The following is a 21,674-nucleotide window of genomic DNA, read 5'->3' on the forward strand; positions in this document are numbered from 1 at the left end:
TATTATTAAGTGCATAATATATTTTATTAGTTATTTTTAAGTATAAAATTATCACATTTTAAATTATCCGCGCAACGCGCGGGCACGTATACTAGTTATAATAAAGCTTAAATCAAAATCAAATTAATACTAATGCAAAAAGAAAATCAATTCAACACTAAGAATGACAATGATATTGAATATTTGTTTTGTAGTTTTACATAGGTTTAGACAATTAAAATATATAATCTAATTTTAATTTCCTTTAATATTTAGTCATGTAACTAATACTTATTAAATTTATTTTAGCATCATTTAGTATTTTTAAATTATGATCCTTTTTCATTATGACTTATTAATTTGTAATATTTGTTTTACGCGATTTCATTATTATTTTTTTGTTGGATTTTTTGGTGTCATTAATCATATCATATTTTGTGTTATTTTCTTAAGAAATAGCTTAGATAATTGTATTTTGGTAGAACTAAAGAAATATTTGAAGTACAAGTAAATTATATGTTTGTATGAGCACTTTACCAGAAAAATCAAAAATTTGAAAAACTCAAAAAAAATCCAGAAAAACTCGAGGTTCAAAAACCCGACATAAAGGGTTTGGTTCTTGAATTGTATATTTCGCCATCCCACTCCAGGCGGCTCCACGATCTTGAATATCCTTTTATTTCTTTGATTTTGTTGGAGGTTTGAATAGAGAGAGGCAACTTCCTTATTCGATAGCATCGGATGACCTCAAGTTCCTCAAGATGTTCCCACATACTCTCTGGCTCCCCAAAAGTTGCTAATACTGGTAAGTTATTCAACCATAACTTCCGGACCCTTGGAGTTTCTGAGCTAATGAGTGTCGTCTGACTTGAACCGAATTGTGCCAGTAACTCTGTCAGCTGATGACAAAAGGAAAGTGAAATTTCTTCCAAGTTCCTGGGTACAGAAAAAGCTCCACCAACATTAAAAAGACATGTTAAATTATCACAATGGAGTATATCCAGTTTGCGTAATTTAGAAAATCTTAGACCCAGAAAATGACCGAAATCAGAAACACTCTTTAAATGATCTACAAAAATGAAGCTGAGATATTCCAGATTTGGAAGAGGGTCAATCTGTCCACTAATTCCTTCTTCCACTGCTCCCAAATAACAACAGCACTTGTAAATGCGTAGTGATTTTAATCCATTAAAACTGTTGTTCCAAATAAACTCCGTGAGACCCATGTATTGTTCCAAGTACAAATCTGAAGCAAACTGCAACATGCTTGAGAGCCAGACTTCGTTATCGAAACTGTCAAAACCTGAGAGGCATATCGCCTTTGTTGACTTGTTGAATGGTACCTCATGAGTTGTAGTATACCCAACTGTAATGTGAAATCTTTTCAATCTTTTCATCCAGGTGTGGTCACTTTTCAAAATTGAAATTGATGACCTATCCAAGTAAATCAAAAGTGATGTCAGATTGGGTAGATGTGATATCTCATCAAAAGAAGTTGCTCCAACAACACCTCCATGCCTTATGGGTAGATGTAACATTTCAAGCCTTTGCAACTCGTGGAAAACCCCCAGGTCGATGCTATCCTTCAACTCACCTAAAGGCATATTTAATAGCCTCAGATTTGTCAACTTGTCCAGTCCTTCGGGCAGACAACATAACTTCGTCTTATCACAATCGAGCAACTGCAAATTGCAAAGATTACCAATAGTTGGCAACTCGTTCAACATGTGGCACCTTTGTAGTATTAGAGCATGTAATTGACATAAACTATTGATGGAACAAGGCAGTGCTCTAATACCAGTTTCACTCAGATTCACAACTCTTAGGGCTGGAAATAACAAAAAGAATTCATGGGGAATTTCCCCAAGGCTATAATTGTCTTGCAATAGTAAAGTTGTTGTGTCTGGGCATTCCGTGAGGTTATCAGGAAGATGTTCAATTTTGTTGCTTATGAAAGACAATCTCTTGACAGAAGCTGGCACTTCATTATAATGTGAAATGGATTCATCTATCCATTTAGCAACATCACGAACCACATCATGCATCTTCACATAATCCACCTTATCAGCTTCTAGCAAGCAGGCATCTTTTAGACTTTCAATCATTGTGATTCCCCTGTTGTAGGCTTCTTCATATGTGTCATGTTCACCGAGGAACCCCTCTGCCCACCAGCAATGTATGAGATCATTTGTTGACATTGCTGCCGGATATAAGGAGCAATACAAGAAACAACTTCGAATGTCACCTCTCTTTTTGTTCACATGCTCTGAGGATAATTCAATATCCGGAGATTCTAAAGAATCAAAACTCCACTTGATGACGTTGTAAACCTTTTTTTCTACTTCTTTGTTATGAGGTGTGGATATTCTAAGTGATTTCAAAGAATCTTCCCAGAGCTCGACCCTATTCTTCCCTCTCATTGATGTTCCAATAACAGTGATTGCTAAAGGTAAACCACCACACTCTCTTACAATATCCATTGCCAATCGCTGAATATCCACCCGATGGGCAACATCTCCCGCATTTTTGATAAACAGATGCCAAGATTCATCTTTATCTAATGTGGAAATATTCATCTCAGTGTGTGTTTTCATTTGCTTACAAACACTCAAAAAACGAGAAGTTATAATAACCTTGCTTCCTGCGTGATCTTTTGGTTGGGGCACACCTACCTTATCCAAATCTATAGCTTCCCAAACATCATCTAGTATCACAAGGAAACTCTTTTCCTGCTCATGAAGCCTTTGATAGATTTTGCTGGCATTGCTTTCTTCACTTCCCTCAGCAATTTGTGCTTGAACCTTTCTTATGTCTATTGACGTGTTGGCAATTTGTGCTTGAACCTTTCTTATGTCTATTGGCGGTTTGGGTACTGTAACCCATATCACAACACCAAAAGACAGTTTAGACCTAATTAACACGTCAATCTGTTTAAGCTCATTGTTCAAATTCTTCACCAAAGTAGTTTTCCCGCACCCCACACTCCGATGATGCCAACCTGACATACCCAAAAGAATAATTAACCCATGCAACAATGATTGGTAATATACAAGAAATTAGAGAAAGAAATTAGGAGGCTTTGTTTCAACAATTGTCAAATTACGTTTTGATCTCAATTTTGTTAACTTAATTTCCACTTATTTATAATAGGAAAAAATATAAATAATATTATCTTATAGAGAAAATTTATTTTAAATATCTATTATGAAATATTTTTAATTAAAACTTTATTTTATTAAATTAAAATGTACATATTCAAATTTTCAATCAATATTATACCTAGATGAATAAAAGAATAAATTAATATGATGATTTAAATATAATTTATAATATCAAGCAAAATAAATTAAAAGAAATACATATATCCATATTTGAATAAATATATATGTAATTATCATGCTGAAATTTAAAGAATACATATATTTAGAAGAATAATATATTTAATAGGGCATGATTTGAAAAATATATACTCCCTCCGTCCCATTTTATGTGGCACTTTTCACATTTCGAGATTCAAACAAGTCTATCTTTGACCGTAAATTTTTCATAGATCTTTTAAACATTTTGAATTATCAATTATTGTGGCATATAGTACTTTTTACGTAGTTTACAAATATATAAATTTCATTTCAAAAAAATTGAAGATTTCACGCATAAATTTCCGGTCAAACTTAAAATGTTTGACTCTCGAAAAACGAAAAGTGCCATATAAAATGGGACAGAGGGAGTAATAACTTTGTATATAGATTTAACTCTTCGAATTTTGATAATCTTATCACATATCTAGATTATTTTAAAATTTACCTCTAATTTCAATATATATATATATATAATCGATATTATGTTGGCTAGAATTCTCTCAAAAAATGGAGGGAAAAAAATTAAAAAAATTAGTTTCCTCATTCTTCTCTGGAAAATAGTGTAGTTATCTCCAAATATCAAGTATAAATTTGATATTTTTATGATTTATGGTGCCAAATTTTAAATTAGAAATTGAACATGAGATAAAAATTTATTCAGTAAAGGTGAAAGTTTTTAACCTGAGTTTTAAATCATAACCACTTCTAACAAATTAAATTATACAGGAGATTTCTTCTAATTTATATTTCATTTTATTATTTCTGTAATTCTAATTTCATGTAATACATAATTTATCTATTATAAAAATATAAGTAGACAAATAGTCCATCAATATCTTTATTTATGTTTTATAGTAAATGAAATTATAATTTTTCAATAAATGGTTAATCAATATCATTATTTATATTTTGTAGTAATACCAAGTTATAATTTAAAATAAAATAAGACAGACAAATCTAAAAAATGAAGGAAAAAAAGGGCAATGGAATAAAAGTTTTAAAAGAAATTAAATTTCAAGAAAAAGAAAAATACATATTTATTTATATTATGTTGAAACAAATAGTAAGTAAGAATATTAGGTAAAGTAATAAGTTATTAAAAGGTCACATAGTAATATAAGGATACTAATTAGTGAGTGTTACAATTGCAATAAGTTCATTTTGTATGAAGTGTTGATAAAGAGGAAGCTAAGTTATATAAATTAGTAGCGCTAATATTTATTTAGAATTTATATAATTGTAGGTGTAGAACAATATTTATATTTATCATATGTGAATGAACACAACAATTTGTCTAAGGCTAGATATTTTATGTAACAAGTAGAATGTGTTGTTAGAAAAATAATATATATTGAATAACTGTACATTTATGAGGAGTTCATTGTGTCATCAAGTAGCAGATGAATTGTTTTTGCTTCTAAGGAATTTTAGGCTTTCATTTAGGGAAAAGACACAAGTACTCCTACACTACGATTGAAATATCAAAAACACACCTTATCAGCTACCAAATTCTAAACAATTTAAGATTACTAATCTTAATTTAGTTCTAGTAATACCTCATCGTTTTCCAAGTGTTCGAGGATTTTGTCGAGATTCTTTCTTGCGGCTAGCTGGTCTTTTATTGATGGTCTTGGTAAGTGCTCAACTTTTTTCATACGGTAATTTTCTTCCATCAAATTGGATCCAAAGCTTTCTTGGGCCTTTGTAAGCCTGCAAACTTCTACTTGGATATTATTTTGTGCTTGAGTCCAGACTTTAGAGCGAAGGCTGCAATTGGGACAACACTTATATATAAGCGTCTTCACCGCTGCAATGTTTTGTTGCATAGTTTCCCATTCATTCTCCAGCTCGCGAACATCCTCGATCCACTTGATAACATCTGGTTTTGATTTATAGCCTTCTCCCTCATCATCTTTTTCCACCTTTCTTTTGATATCATCTCTTAACTTTGTTAGCATCTTCATTTCCTTCGTTAAATTTTCAACATTTGATGAGAAATGGACAGTATTTTCAACATCAGGATAGATGCATTTACATAAAAACTTTCCCACCTCAACAATAAAGCCACTTATAACATTAATAAGTATATCCATTGAACAATTTTTGAGGTAATGATGCTCTCTCAAACTGTTTGTTTAAGGCAGAAATTCAGAGAACTAAAAGAAAAAGGCAAACACAACTATTCGGGTAACTAGCAATGTAAAAATGTAAAGAGAAAATGGCTTCATATATACCCCTCAACATATTTCTCATTATAAAAATGGTTCATACATACTCTTTTACTGTTACACAAATAACTCACATATACTCCTACCACTACAATGACTTACATATACAAGTAAAAAAAATGATTTTTTATTTTAAAAAAACTCATGTACGGGTATATGATCCTTTTCACACAGCTTTTTTTTACTTCTTTAATTATTACTCTTTTGAGTTCTTTATTTATTTGTTTCATTATTTAGTGTAAAATATGAGAGAAAAAGTGTGAATGAAAACAACGAGAAAAAAGTAAGAAAAAACTTTAAAATTAATTATTTTCCGGATATATTGTAGTTTATTCTCGTATTTGTAAAAAAATATTTGGGGGCATATGTGATACTATATTTTATAAGAAAGTGAAAAAATAAATTTGACCATCCAAATTAATTGTTGAATAAACCAAAAAAGATAAAATACACATGAGAAGTATCAAATATACACCTACATGAAAATTCCTTTTTAATAAAAATATTAAAATTATTTTTTTAACTTTCGTTAGAGGAAAATGATATATATGAGTCATTTATATAACAGTAGGTATATTTATATGAGTCAACTTTTATAAAGAGAGGCATATCAATTTTAAATGACAAAGTTAAGAATTATATCAGACCCTTTTTTCAAATATATATAAACACATATATTTTGGACCAAATTTTATAAAAAGGTCAAATGCACACTATTAAAAGGTGAACAACTATTTTAGCCTTCAATCAAGTAATGAGGCTCGAAAGATGATCAAAGGCAAGTAATAGTAAAATGGAAAGACAATAATTGGAGCAATTAGCAACGTGTTTGATTCCAAATGAACTATGCAACTTAAATGTAGTAATTACTGCACTGTAGGTAAACGTCAACAACCATAATCAAATACATCACTCAATTTTTCTATGATACCAACGATACAGGATCACTGACCTGACAGTGGTCCGCCCAGTCATAGATCAAGCAAGTCAATATTCTTAGAGGTAGTCCAACTACATAAAAATCGAAATACATAAGAATTTTAACATAGTTTCTCAGACTGCATTGTTTAATTATTGTAAAAATTATATAAAGCACATAGTATAATAAAAAAATTACTTCCTGTCCTTACTCTTTCATAAATTACTAATTTCCCTTATTTTTTTTTGTGTTGCGGATACTTTAATATGCGGCCGGATACTTTAATTAAGAAGCTGTAATTATCAGGTTAGTGCGTTAAAAAAGGGATTTTAACAGATTATGCGTTAATTAAGGGATTTAAAAATTAACTGCCACAATTAACGCATACGTTTAATGCATCTGCAAATCGTTCAATCTTAAAACACTACTGAACTAAAATTTCGAATTTCAAATTTTGAAATTTTTATTTCTTGTTTTACGAAAAGCTTTGGAAATTCCAACGCTTTTTTTGGTGAAGATTTGTAATGAATATTTCCATCTTGTTAAGGCATTTAGGTATATGGGAAGTGATGTTAGGTACGAGCAATACAAAATTGATGGCTTAGTGGTTGGGGAAAATATTTCATTCGTTAATCTCAAATCAGCAATTGCAGGAGAATGGAACGTTGATGAATCAAAAAAAAATATGGAGATCAGATACATTGTAGAAGGTAATTCATGTCCATTGTGTATTAGGAATGATATGGGGGTGAAATTGTACATAGAAGTGAAGAAACATGAGGTAGAATTTGGTATGTATCCACTATGCATTGATACATCGGATAGAAGTGATGAAGATATACATAATTTTGATAAAACAACAGGTGCAATTGTGTGTGTTGAAGGTGGAAAAAGGGACACAAAGGCTCTAAGCATTGTTGAATCGAAAATTTGTGATTTTTATTACATACCAGAAATGGAGGTGGAAAATTATATATCATATACAAATGTTTCTAATGTGGAAGTGAAGCAATTGTACAAGGATAAGGCAACTCTAATGGCTGTTATGGAAAAATATAAAATTAAGCATAGCTTCAATTTTAGAGTTAAGAGATTTGATAGCAAAAGGTATGTGATACTTCAATCTTATAAAATTCTTGATTTTTTAAGATTTATTTGATATCGTGTTGATCATGATACACAAATAACGTGTGTATGGTGCAATTGTAGTTGTTAGGTATCATAAGGATTTATGCTTGATACTTTAATAATTAAGAAGGATAATTGAAATAATGTTAATAATTGAATTTTGAATGTATTATCTGATTTGTATATCAAATATATAAAATGAGTCGTTTATGAACTGTGTGCAGATTACAATTTAACTAAAAGTCTTTGTAATAATGTATGTTGTACTGTTATTTTATTGCAGCTACGTATTAGTATGTCATTCAAATGCTTGTTGTTGGGAATTGAAGGCGTCCGTTAGGAAAAATACGGACATATTCAAAGTGAGATACTTCAATAGTGAACATTGAGGGATAGGGTATTAAGTAAGGTACAAGCTACTGTTGGGTTTCTTAGTGGTGTGACAGCTCCAAAGTTAGTGAATCATAAAAGAAAACATACTCCAAACGATATAATTGAGGATGTTAGGGCACTATATGGAGTTGAAATTTCTTACCAACAAGCATGGCGTGCAAAAGAACGTGCATTGGAGATGATTAGGGGTAAACCTGCAGACATATACAAATAGATGCCAAAATACATATATATGCTGAACATTGTGTATCCAAATTCATATATACGTATGCACAAGTCGGAAAAAATGAGTTTATGTATCTCTTCATATCATTAAGGCCAATGATGAGAGGGTTTGAGTTCTGTAGGCCTGCTGTTGTTATTGATGCTTCACATCTTAGCGGATCTTATCGAGGGACATTTGTATCGGCAAGTACACTCGATGGGGCAGGTATGACATGTTGTTTATTAATTTGATTTTTCAAGATAGTAATACAACATCATGGAACAATCATATATAAAGAATCGTAATGTTATGTGTTTCAATCTGAAGGTTGTATATTGCCGTTAGCTTATGAAATTGTAGACACGAAAAATGATTGTTCCTGGACATGGTTCTTCCAACACTTTAAAAATGTATTTGGTGATAGAGAACAAATGTGTGTTGTATCAGATCGAAATGAAAGCATATTGAAGAGTGTAAGTATTGTTTATCCAAGTATTCCTCATTTCGCATGCATATGGCACCTCTGGAAAAATGTGTGTACATACTACAAGAGAAGCAGAACCATACTAAGTGATATTTTCTATTTGATGGCAAAGGCTTATCAGAAAGATGATTTTGAAAAATTAATGGCTAAAGTGGAAAATATAGATGGCAGAGTTAAGAAGTATCTTCAAGATGCTGGGTATGAAAGGTGGGCTAGATCTCATGCAACTGTGAACAGGGGGAGGATGATGACTTCGAACATAGCGGAATGTATCAATGGTTGCCTTGTTGATGCACGACAATTACTTATTATAGACTTTCTGGAAGAAGTTAGAATTCTATTTGGTACTTGGAATTGCAAAAATCGAGAATAGCATCTTATACAAAGGAAACATTAGGGAGAAGATTTGAAGAAATATTGATTATAAACGCGTCCAAATGTGTGAAAATGAAGGTACATATTTGTATTATCAATTTTTATGTTTCTAGCTTTACTTCTTGTTATATTGTTAAGTATACCAATTACAAATTCGTTTGATGTATCTGTAATTTTTAAACATTTGCAGGTAGTTGCATCTTCTGAATATATCTTTGCAGTGTATGAAGGTGCGATAAGATACATTGTATGTCTTGAGAGAAAAACTTGTTCATGTGATAGATTTCAACATGCCAAGATACCTTGTGCGCACGCAATGACTGTTTTGAAGAAGACGAATATTAAAGATGTTCATCCATACTGCTCTGATTACTATAAACATGATGCATTAACAAACACGTATGCACTTCCAATAGAACCAATGCCAGACAAAAGTGATTGGATAGCTTCAGAATCTGTTTTGGAAGAAGTAGTCTTGCCACCAAGATACAAAAAAATGCCTGGAAGGCCAAGAAAAAAGAGGAAGAAAAATCCAGATGAAAAGATTACCACAAACACGAACTGTTGTGGACAGGAAGGTCACAATAGAAGAACATGTACTTTCTTCCCAAAAGATTCGTAATGGTTACTATTTTATGATGCAATAAATGAATAATGTTGTGTTTTGGCAACATTATGTGATTGTCAATTTATTTTAAAAATTAGATTGGTATACTATGTGTTTTTTATAATTTTTACATCGATTAATAGTGCCAAATAGCTGTGATGTGTGCCAAAGTTAATAGAGACAACATTTAAAAAAGGTATCATTTGAATCAATTATATATCATATACATAATATATTTTTCTAAATTTTGTATCTACTAATAATAAAGTATCAGAATTTGTATTTTTTACCAATATTATATATCATATACATAAAATTTCGATATTTATGGACGAAATTTGTGTTTTCATGGACAAAATAGTTTTCTGGAAATTAAGCATAAGATATTTAAAAAGTTAGATTGATTTTAGTATAAAATTTGTATATGATAATTGATATCTTTGAAACTTTGTCATGAAATGATAAAACTGTATCAATTTGAAATGTTTTAGGCACCTATGTATCATATACCTAATATATATGTAAGTAAAAAATATTTAGTATCATCTTATAAAATATAAATTGTACAGTGTTGTGTGAACAATAATTATGTCATTTTAAGATACTTTAATTTTTGTATCATATACTTAATATGAGTGATGAAATTTTGTTTCGAATTCACTATAGTAAAATCTGCATTGACATGTATAATACTTATAATATAGAAAAATTAATAAGGTATTAAAATGCAGTGAAAACTAATTTAGAAGCGACATAAAAAGTGTGAAAATAAATGCTCTTCAAAAAGATAATAATTAATTACTTAGAAATATAATGTAGACCTGGAGAGGAATACTACAAAACACTTAATGTATCTTCAAAACAGTAAAACTTCACATCTTTACGGTAAGTCAGTCAATAAACAACTAATATACATTAAACAATTCATCATCTGCCAATAGAATAGAAGCAGGCTTTAGCTTTATAGGATCATCATTCTCGCTAACGTATTCAACATTGGCCTTGTTGGTACCATATTTTCATAACAGTGTTGCATATCTTGAGCGAAGATATTCACTTTGAAAAGGAATCGATGGGACCTTGATTTCATCGCTTAGAAATTTAGCAAAAGCAGCTACATATGTTCCGTAGTCGCTGAAAACATAAAGAAGATACATTATAAATTGAATGAAATGTGTAAATAAAGTTGGGTGGATTAAATACTGACAGGCTATCGCTATTTTGTTGCATAATGCCTCGAGCAAATTCCACTTCAAACGGATGTTGTAGTCCCATCAATTCACCAGTTTTGTTGTCTTTGTATGCATCCAATGTTGCCCAATCAATTCTGTTGGTTTTATCAAAGAATCCACTATCATGAAGGTAGTTAGGCAGGATGATAGACAACTGTTTTATCTCATCAGATTGACTTTTGTTCCTTGTTCCCAAATTTGAGTCATAAACTCGGATTAACCGATTCCTTAAAACAACCACAGCCAACACCCAATGAAATTCTTCGTCACAGTTGATCGGAAAATATACCTCATCTACTAGATGCCATGGTAAAGCAGCAGGGACAAAAAAACCATTGATGACGTCTTTGATGGACCTTTCATATACAGATACAACATCAACTCGGGCAATGTGTTGATGTGTACTGAGAGTATCATCTGCAGGACTGCAATAGTACCTTTTATATGCATTTTTATATAGGTATTGAACAAGCAATTACATGTAGTGTATCTGTATTGATCCATGCTTCTTAGTTTTGACTTCTTGCGTAGATAGTAAAAAATTACATCTATGTGCTGCAAAATTAAAGAAAAAAAGAACACAATACATAAAACAACAATATATGATAAAAAGTATATGATACATGTAGCAATTATACAACACAATTAGTAATCTGGTTTTTTTGAGTTTCACATGTTAATTGTGTATCGAATACATAATTGTATTGTATATTGTACCTGATCAGCCCAACATTTTTTTGGCTATGACATAGTATAAAACCAGTTCTTGTCCAAAGTAAATGCGACAACAAAATCCATATAATCAAAGCCAAATAGAGCATTTTTGCCTCTATATTTATCATCTGAAGGTTTCCTATGAGAATGATTATAGCAACATAAGAATAAGCTAATACAAAATAATAGTATAGAAATAATATAAAACGAAAACTTACTTATTCGAATATGCTTTGCTAAAAAGATACATTAATAAAAAAATTTACTTGTTTGCATGTGTTTTGAGGAGTCCCTTTTGTATCCACTGGGAGTACTGTTGCATTAAAATTGACGAAACTTGGTAGGTGATGCCACATCCTTCAAATGGAGTATATGGGCGAATGTCATCATCTATTTTCCCCTTGCCCTTATCGCTGGATCCAAAAGTATTCACATAAGGAAACTGCAAAATCTTTGAAGGGATTCTGTTACATGGAGCTGGAGTTTTTGTATCAAGATTGTGTGCAGATTTCTTGATTGGAAGTTGGGTGGGTAGCTGGCTATCAGATAGAAAATCATCACTGTTGGTTAGCTGTGGAGGAATGATTACACTCAGTGGTGCAACATTAATTGGCTCGTTTGGAAGTTTGTAGACAATTGCATCTATACTGTTTCAATGCCAGATGGAATAGATGCAGCTTTGGAAGAATCCTACATGATATCAGTAAATTATAAGAAAATAGTACAATTTATACGCAACTGTTGACATTTGCATTAAACAATTTAGAATCAGACAGATGTATCAACAATTACTGGATTTGAAGCATGTCTTTTGGAGTCTTGTTTAATTGAATCGGCAACAACTTTATCACAGCTCAATACTTTTGTGTGCAATTGTGTGACCTTATGTACTGCATCCTCCTAATAAACAGAATATTACACAGCATTTCGATTTAATTTAAAAAATAATTAATTATAACAATTCAAAAGCTCTTAACTTACCACTTCCTTATTATGAACAAACTCTTCTATCGGGAAATCACTATGGTGTATTGTGGGTATAACATTTGTTGAATCTTCCATAGTCTGATCCTTAATGGATGTCTCATCAATCTGTGATTGTAAACGAATATATTAAGATGCAACTACAAAGTATCTGTTACTAGTGATTCAAAAAAATATAGTATCAACCGAGATTTAAGTGTTTACTGTACACCAATGATACACAAAAAACAATGATTATTTCATTATATGAATTAAAATTAATAATGTATCAGTCATTTGTAAATTATACATTGTTAATAATTTTAATGAAATTAACTAATGATTGAAAGTCATTAAGTTATATAATTAAATTCAAGTATCATATGTAACATTTTCTTCGTTAACATGTCGTTGTTCAACCTCCACATCATTTGCATCAACATCATGATCAACAGTTGCAAAATCCTTAATGAATGACTCTTCAATCTATGTTTGTAAAACAAAATATAAGGAAGGAATTATAAAGTATATGTAAATTTAAGTATCATATGCATACCTTTGCAACATTTTCTTCATTAACAAGTCGTTGTTCAACCTCCACAGCAGATGCATCACCATTGTGATCAACAGTTGCAAAATCCATGTGTATAGGTGAAATGGGTTGTTGGAATAATTGATCAGAAGCAGATTCTAGATCAACATTACCTTTGTCTACTGAATCATCCACTATATGTGGCATAGAAATTCCACCAATGTCCTTCATGATGAAAAAAATGAGTATAACACAAAACTAAAAAGATAATCTAAAAAATAAAAATACTACCTTATCACTTTTGTTATCTTTCGCAGCCACTGCTTTCATCAACTCAGAATGATTTTTTATAATTAACACCTCAAGAGCTCCAATTTTTCGGTCAACCTGGATTCAAATTAAACATAGTAAGTGAGATTATAAATAACAATGAAAATGTTTAAATGACATAGTTATGTTTACTTACATAAGACTAAATGTGACCCTCCAGATCCTCGAGTCTTGCATTGTCCGATGATGTTCTTCGGGGAACTATATTAAGATAAACACCAAATACATTATCAAACTTTAGGGGTTGTGAAATCGGAGTTTGAAATGGCTGATTCTTTTGCACGTCTAGTGTTGTCTTTGGCACATTATTGTTTGTTGGATGTGCAACCTTTCTTCTCTTGGGGGTGAGGTGGATCCTGTGGTAGAAACACGTGTGCATCTCCTTAACAGTTGCTTCGGAGGTTTTGATGAAAACTCTTCAAAACCAGAAACATCGTCTGGTTGCACCTCTTCCTGATTAGCAACTGATGTGCCTGGCCGATTTGGAGGTACATGACTATTATTTGGTAAATCAAGTGATTCGAGTTCTTCTTGAGTTGGCTGCACGTTAGAACAATCATTCTATAGAAACAAAAATTAAAACATCGTTAGAACAATTTAAATAACGTATCACAAATAAAACAATAAAGTAAAAAAGGATGCTATATACTAATTACCTCAGTAAAGATGTTTTCCATAAACATCTTGTATTTAGGCTTTGCACCCACAACTTTCCAATTGCATACTCTTGGTATACCATTTCCTTCTCTAACAGCTATCTCGTTATGCATTACTGACGCACATTCATATACCCAAATATTAAGTGTGTATGAAAATCCATTCAACCGATACATTTGTTTGTCAGGTTTGTACTCTTTCCTAAATAATTTCATTAACTTCGTGAAGGCAAGTTGTCCCCATGGAAACTGTTTATAGCTGTCATCTTCTACCATAAAGAAATCTTCTATAGGAGTTGGTGCATCACCAAATTGGGAGAAAACAAACGTATGAATGAAATACAATATAGCCATCTGAAGAGCATCATCACTGCTGTCCCAAATACCCAACTCAAAACGATCTACCAGCCGTCCTTTGTTTACGTTATAATTTGGACCAGGAAAGTATCGCTGAACCAGCCTACTAATTTTTGAAATCAGCTATGTAAAATCTTTAACATTTTCGGTACATTTGAGACCAGTAATAATTGCAAATTCTCTAATAGAAAATTGCAATACATTTCCTTTAGCATGTCGAATATGGATTTCTTTGTCTATATTATCATGCTCAACCTCTAGAAGATATAAACATTTGGTAATTTGTCCTTGGTAGTGGCACTTGGGGATATTAAGGTACTGGCCAAATATGGTATCCTTAAACATGTTCATACCTTCATCCTTTATTGACAATTCTAAGTTTTCTTTAAAATTAGAATTGTTAGTAGGACCAAACTTTAGAGGTTGCTTTGGAATATGTTTAGTCACATATTTCATAATCTGTAATTACAGAAAGATAATTGCAGAATGTTAACTAACATATATGTTAAATTCTGTTTTCACGTCATTCATGTGCATATCTACGAATATGATACATTGTACAACAAATAACCTCTATATCATACAACGAATTGAATGCCTATCTCAAATACAAATCGCAGCACACAAAACTTGCCTTAAACTATTGTTTCATCTACAGATGTAAAACAAATACTTATTTTTGTATCATCTACATATATGAATCACAAGTAACAGATACTTTATTTCAACAATGAAACCTTAATATCAACAAGTAACAGATACTTTATTTCAACAATGAAACCTTAATATCAACAATAAAATATCAGCAATTCATAAACATATATATGAATCACAAGTAACAGATACTTTATTTCAACAATCAACATTTCAGAATATACCAAAATACTTTATTTTTCAACAATGAAACTTTACTACCAACAATTGACAAAATATTGGTGTTTCTGGGTAGAAACTAAACATTTCATTATACACCAAGATACTTTATATTTCAACAATGTGTTTCATCAACAAATATAAAATTTATACTCAATATCAACATCAGATAAAACATCAGTGTTTCCAGTAAAAAACTCCAGATTTCAATATCTTTCATCTACAAATTTAAAAGTTAAACTCAAACCCAAACAATCAGTGTTTCTAGGTTAAAACTACAGATTACAATATACACTATATACGTTTATTTTTCAACAATGTCTAAAATTAAAAGCAAAAGATAGACATACCATGGGTAGTTTTGGTCGGAAAATGGGAGGGGCAACCTTTCTACCCTTTTTCTTTTTAGTTTTTGCATCCTTTGCTTTAGATGATGACCCCACTTTCGTTTTCGATTTTCTCTTGGAAGAAGTTCGATTCGCCATTAATGTCGTTGCATGCAAGCTTTTAGACCTCTATTCATTCAAGTTTCGGTGTTCAGATTCAAAAATTTGCTCATTGTTAGGTGTTATTAATTGGGAAATCCCAATATTAAAAGACGGATGATCCATTGTGACAAATAATCCAAAATTGATTGAAACAAAAAATTGATTTTGAAAGAAAAATGAAGAAGAAGAAGAATGCCTATTTTGAACTTTGAGACTGTTGAATCGTTTGAAAATCAAATTGCTTTGAAAACGGTAACTGATTTGGTAGTGGGAGAGATTATAGGCGAGATTTTGGGGGAGAGGAAGATGGGTTTGATTTCTTTCACAATAAAGTATTCGGAAAAGAGGAATTGGGGAAAAGTAGGGATTTTTGAATTTTTATGAAAGAGAAGGGATTAATATATGATAGGTAAACCTATGTAGTGTACTTTAGTAATTTTGCCTTAATTATTTTACCCAAGCAAAGGGCCTGTCAAGAAGTTAATACATACTTTTATTGAGCCCATGTGTCTGATAGTTCTAACCGAGTATCAGGCGCCCTACTTATCAAACTCACTTTCGGGCTAAAAACCACGGCTCATCAGACGGAGTCACAAAGACAAAGCCAATAAAAGTAGTACTAGATCCGACTGTACCTCAATCTCATAACCAAGTCGAGAAGCCATACTAAAATTCTTCTATATTTAAATAAAGCTTAGATCCGTTCATGGACTATATAAAAGAGAAGTTAGTTATCCGGCATAGATATAAATTTTTAGCCGGACATAGTCACGGCTTAGATCGGAGAATTTATAAAAGTAAAAGACAGGAAGAAAGAGAAAAGAAAGTACCTTGTTGTTACCAAACCGCACACTTTATTATTCTGGCCAAAATCCGGCAAGCTTACAATACTTAGTAAGAAAAGTTTACAAGAGAGAGAGACTGCAAAAGGGAAGAGAGGGTTTCTAAAACATGCTCTCAATTAAAGAAAAACAAACTTATTTATAGAAAAAAAAAACATCTTTGTACAGGATACTGGGCCCCTATCTGGGTCCTGGTAACAGTTTATCTACTGTTGGTGAACAGTGTTGCTACAGTAGCGCGGGCCTGCTACCGACGCGAATAAGCTTTACACTTCTTTTTACATCTTGTCCTTTAATTTTGCCAAAAAAACTTCGGCTTTCTTCAGTGCATCCACTGGCGTGTCTTCTTATATGATTGAGCTTCGTGCATATCTTCACTTGTTTCACTACGCATTGATGAATCTGATTTTGCGTAATGACTTATATTTAGAAGAATTTTTTTCTTTACTTCTTCTAGATATTTCATAATAATTTCATTTTGTTCTCCTTCATCATGATTAGAAATTTTTCTAGCCATATATCTTACGGAGGTTGAGTCATCAGTCATAATTCCTTTATTAGGAATCAATTTATAATCGTGTATGGTTTTTGTTATTAGATCCAGCAGTTCTTTTTCGTATATAGACTTTGTTTGAGGATCTTTCTTCATCAACTTATCCCAAAAATTATTGTAATAAGTCCTATATAAGCAGGGGATTTGTTCCTCAGTGAAATCTACTTCCGGAACCCATTTGTGAATCCATGGAACAGAGAATTCTATGAAGAAATAAATTTGTTCAATTTGTTGAAAGTAACAAATATGTTCTTGATGATATAACTTATTGAGATCTGGGGAAATCTTTACCCATTCTTTGTATAACTTGAGAAATGGTTCGGGCAATATTTTTATAGTTGGCCGGTGGTATGACCACCATATTAGAAACCAATTTGGTATAGGGTTAACAAATATTTTGGCACATACTTTAATAAACCAAGTATGTTTATGCCTCTCATTGTTATAACAGAGGACTTTATTAAATGTCTGGATATAATCCCAATAGGTAAAGTTTACTATGACTTTGTTTAGACTAAGCTGTCTTTCAGTCATTGAGGAAATGCCCCAATCTTCAATATGAATAACTTGTTTTATAATCATTTTGGAGAAGTTATAAACATTCTCACTTGTATTATATCCTGAAAAATGTTGAAATTCAACACCTGTACTTATCAGCAAAGTTTCATAATATTTCTGAGTTTTGTATGACTCACCCGGGAAATAAAGTCCATTGACTAAATACCTTCGGAATATCTTCCAAGGCTCTTCTCTTCTCTATATGTCAGAGTTTTCTAAGAGAAATATCATTTCTCTTTTTTCTACCTTTTCATACGTTTTGATATCATCAACATCTTCTTTCGCAACAGAAGCAAAAGTATCACTTTGCTTTTGTGTTATAAACTCTTGTAGTTGAGCATATAATGGATCACTTTCTAGAATATCTTCCAGATGTATTGATGACGAGGCTTTTTCTTGCGCTCTGGAATTCAAGTTATATAAACTCATTCCTCCTTCCATATGATGATCTTGATGAGTCTGGGGATGATCTTCCCCTTCCTCGGTGGCTATTACCTTTTCCTCTACCCTTAGTTACCCAAGGGTTTTCCATCCTGCAAACAAAGCATCGAGATTTATTCCCAATTAGCGTCATAATAAGTATTAGCTTCTTCTATGGATAAGAAAAGGTCCATCACCATTCCATCTATAATTTTTCAACAAATAAGTTCTTTCAAATCTCTATTGAGACGAAGAACCTTTAAAATAGTAATCAATCGTTTTTCAGTAAAGAAAAGAGAAATGGGAATATCACCAATCTCTGAATTATCACTATACTCACTCATTCTGAATGTATTCTCTTGATAGGAAGTCTGGGAGAGAGTTTTCACTTCCTTTCTTATAAAGAATTTCAAAATCAAAAGGTGCTAGCTGTGCTTGCCACCTTGCAAACATTAATTTTGAATGTAACTCACATCAGCGCCACTATCAATCATAGCAATGTTAGTTATGGAAAAAACATTATCAATTAATATGGTACATTTAACATACCATTTATGAGCTGTAACAATTTGCATCATTCCTAAAAACATATTTTGTTTTGGATCAATATTAAAAGTGTTGGCTAGAGTATTTTCTTCAGCAGTAGATTCATCAACTTTATTTTTCCTATGCTATTAGTAGACTCATATTTTGTTTCGGATCAATATTAAAAGTGTTGGCTAGAGTATTTTCTTCAGCAGTAGATTCATCAACTTTATTTTTTCCTTTGCTATTAGCAGACTCAATTTGAGTAAGACGGTGATCACAAATAATATGATTTTGTCTAAGAAATTTAATTTCTTCCTTCAAATGTTCAATTTCTCCTTTTAAATCATCAAAAGAGGTATCACGAATAACCATGGTTTGTTTATGTCACGCCCCGAGCCTACACCCTGGACGTGGCCGGCACTCGAAGACCATTGCTGGCCCCCAAGCGAACCTTTGGCCTGACTTTCTTAACTCAGCGGAATAACTCAATGCAATGAAAGGTTTTAAAACAACCTGACTGAAATAAAATCTGGCCACAAAGGCAACTCGATTCTCAAAATAGAATATTTACATATATACATAGATGAGAGACTCCAAAGCAACTGGCTGATTGTCTATGAAGCCTTTAAAATACTGAGGGGGATGCTGGGACAGACCCCACGATATCCTTATAAAATAAAACTTGAGAGAACAAAATAACCGAGTCCTCCGAAATGCAAAGAGGCTCTCCACTGACTCTGAAGTACTCAACTGGATCAACGGTGAACCGGATGCTGGCCCTGGGTACCTGTGTCTGCATCATAATAAAATGCATTCCAACTGGCATCAGTACATTGAATGTACGAGTATGTGAGCTGGAAAGCTAAACCACAACTCAAGCTTGGAAAGAATACAAAGGAATTCGTACCTTGGCTCTGTTCAACTGATGAATAACTGAACTCAATATATAAAGCAATAAGACATATGCAATATATAAAGCTTGTGAAACAGTGTAAACAACTTAGCTTTGTTAAAGATAAAACAATAACAACTCAACTTTACTTATATAAAAGTAATATAACTTTAGTGGGAGACACTTTAATCGACAATCACCACTATGAGCCCTAGTGGTGATACAACGCTTTACCTCACGTTGCCCAAGGACCATCCTATAGCCGTGATATATGAAGCTAATGATACAGTGTTTTACCTCACGTTGCCCGAGGACCATCCTATACCTTGCCGTGATATATGAAGCTAATGATACAACGTTTTACCTCACGTTGCCCGAGGACTATCCTATACCTTGCCGTGATATAGAAAGCTAATGATACAACGTTTTACCTCACGTTGCCCAAGGACTATCCTATACCTTGCCGTGATATAGGAAGCTAACTTTACCAAGTGGATCCACTAGCTTAACTTTACGTGATCATCTAAAAAGTATGACCCGTTAAATCCCATGTTGGCTACATGGCTCTTATGGAGAGTTGAGTTTATAAGAACTCGTGTCTCCAATTTGGTGCTCAAGACTACTCCCAAAAATACTTAGCTCATAAGTGTTTTAAGCACATCTTTCTTTATTTGAGATAATTACTCAAAACTTAGCCCAAAGGCTCTCTTGGAAATCGATGTTCCTTTCTTACTCAAATGTAAAAACATTTAGAAACCTCTTTGGGAAATACATAATTCCCTAATAACTTTCGAGAAATAGACTCGACTTTAAACTCTTTACTCAACTTGAAACTCTTAGCTTGACTTGAAACTCTTAACTTAACTTAACTTGAAACTTGACTTAACTTGAAACTCTTAACTCTTTACTTGACTTAGAACTCTTGAGCCTCAATAATGAAGTTAAACATTCAATAAAGACTCATGACTTAACTTTAAAACTTGTTTGACTCCCTTCTTGAACTTATAGACTCAACCCTTAACTTCACTTAACTTGGAAACTAACTTTCCTCGAATTGGAAATATGAATTCAAGGTGTTTGATCACATGATATGGATGAGTTCTTGATGTTTAGACATACCTTGGAGTGTTGGAAACAACTTGGGAACATAGGTACAATACCTAGAAACATGCATGAGAAGGTGGGAAAAGAATGGGAAAGCTTGGCGCTCTGAGAGGCGCGGAGCGCCAAACCAAAAACTTCAGAGATGGCCTGCTGGCGCTCTGATGGGCGCGCCGCCTCAAGGGGGAAAGTTCAGATCCCCTCTTGGGGCGCGCTGACAGGCGCGACGCCCCACCCTTTTTCCATGAAATTCGACTTTCCTCCTTAGTTTTCTCCAACTCTAAACCTTCTACACCTCAAAGTTTCCACCCCCAAACACTTAAAACCATAAACCTCTCAACATAACATAGATTCAACTCATAAACACCACCGGAAACACACACCAAACCAACAAGAACTACAACACAACACAACTACAACTTCAACAATTCCAACCAACAACTTCAATCAAACATAATCAATCTTTTCTCGAAATCAAACGAGCTTGGCGTGTGGGGGAAAGAACCAACCCAACACTATAAACTCACATACCTAATAGGGATCACCCCCGACGATATCCACGACGATCTTTTGACGAAATCTTGCTTCTTCTTCTCCCTTCTCTCCTCTTCTTCTATTCTTCACTCTCAAACCCTTACTTTCACTCTTTAAAATGAGGAAAATTGATCACAAATCATTCTTACAACTTAATATATATCCAAAGACAAGGCTAGGGAAAAGATCAAAATACCCTTTCAATTTCCGGACAGATTTCCTGCCAACTGCCCAACTTTCAAAAGGCATAACTCGCTCATACAAACTCGGAAACGAGCAAACTTTATGGCGTTGGAAAGATCATTCCAGGTACTTTGCAAACATAACTGGAACAACACCTAGATCATCCTGAGATAGGAGTAATAACTGTTGAAAGTTGGCCAAAAACTCATTATTTTCCATGCTTAGCAAAATTTTCCAGATT

At 32.6% G+C, this 21,674-nt stretch overlaps 3 pseudogenes; 1 reads left to right on the forward strand and 2 right to left on the reverse strand.

Annotated features, from left to right (window-relative positions):
- Positions 1–569: 569 nt before the first annotated feature.
- LOC125851962 (disease resistance protein At4g27190-like) lies at positions 570–5,539 on the reverse strand (annotated as a pseudogene).
- A 3,259-nt stretch (positions 5,540–8,798) lies between these two features.
- Positions 8,799–9,692, forward strand: LOC125851968 (uncharacterized; annotated as a pseudogene).
- An 890-nt stretch (positions 9,693–10,582) lies between these two features.
- On the reverse strand, positions 10,583–15,819 carry LOC125851964 (uncharacterized; annotated as a pseudogene).
- Between the last annotated feature and the right edge of the window lie 5,855 nt (positions 15,820–21,674).

This window comes from Solanum stenotomum, unplaced genomic scaffold (genome assembly GCF_019186545.1).
Source record: "Solanum stenotomum isolate F172 unplaced genomic scaffold, ASM1918654v1 scaffold31040, whole genome shotgun sequence".
Classification (NCBI taxonomy): domain Eukaryota; kingdom Viridiplantae; phylum Streptophyta; class Magnoliopsida; order Solanales; family Solanaceae; genus Solanum; species Solanum stenotomum.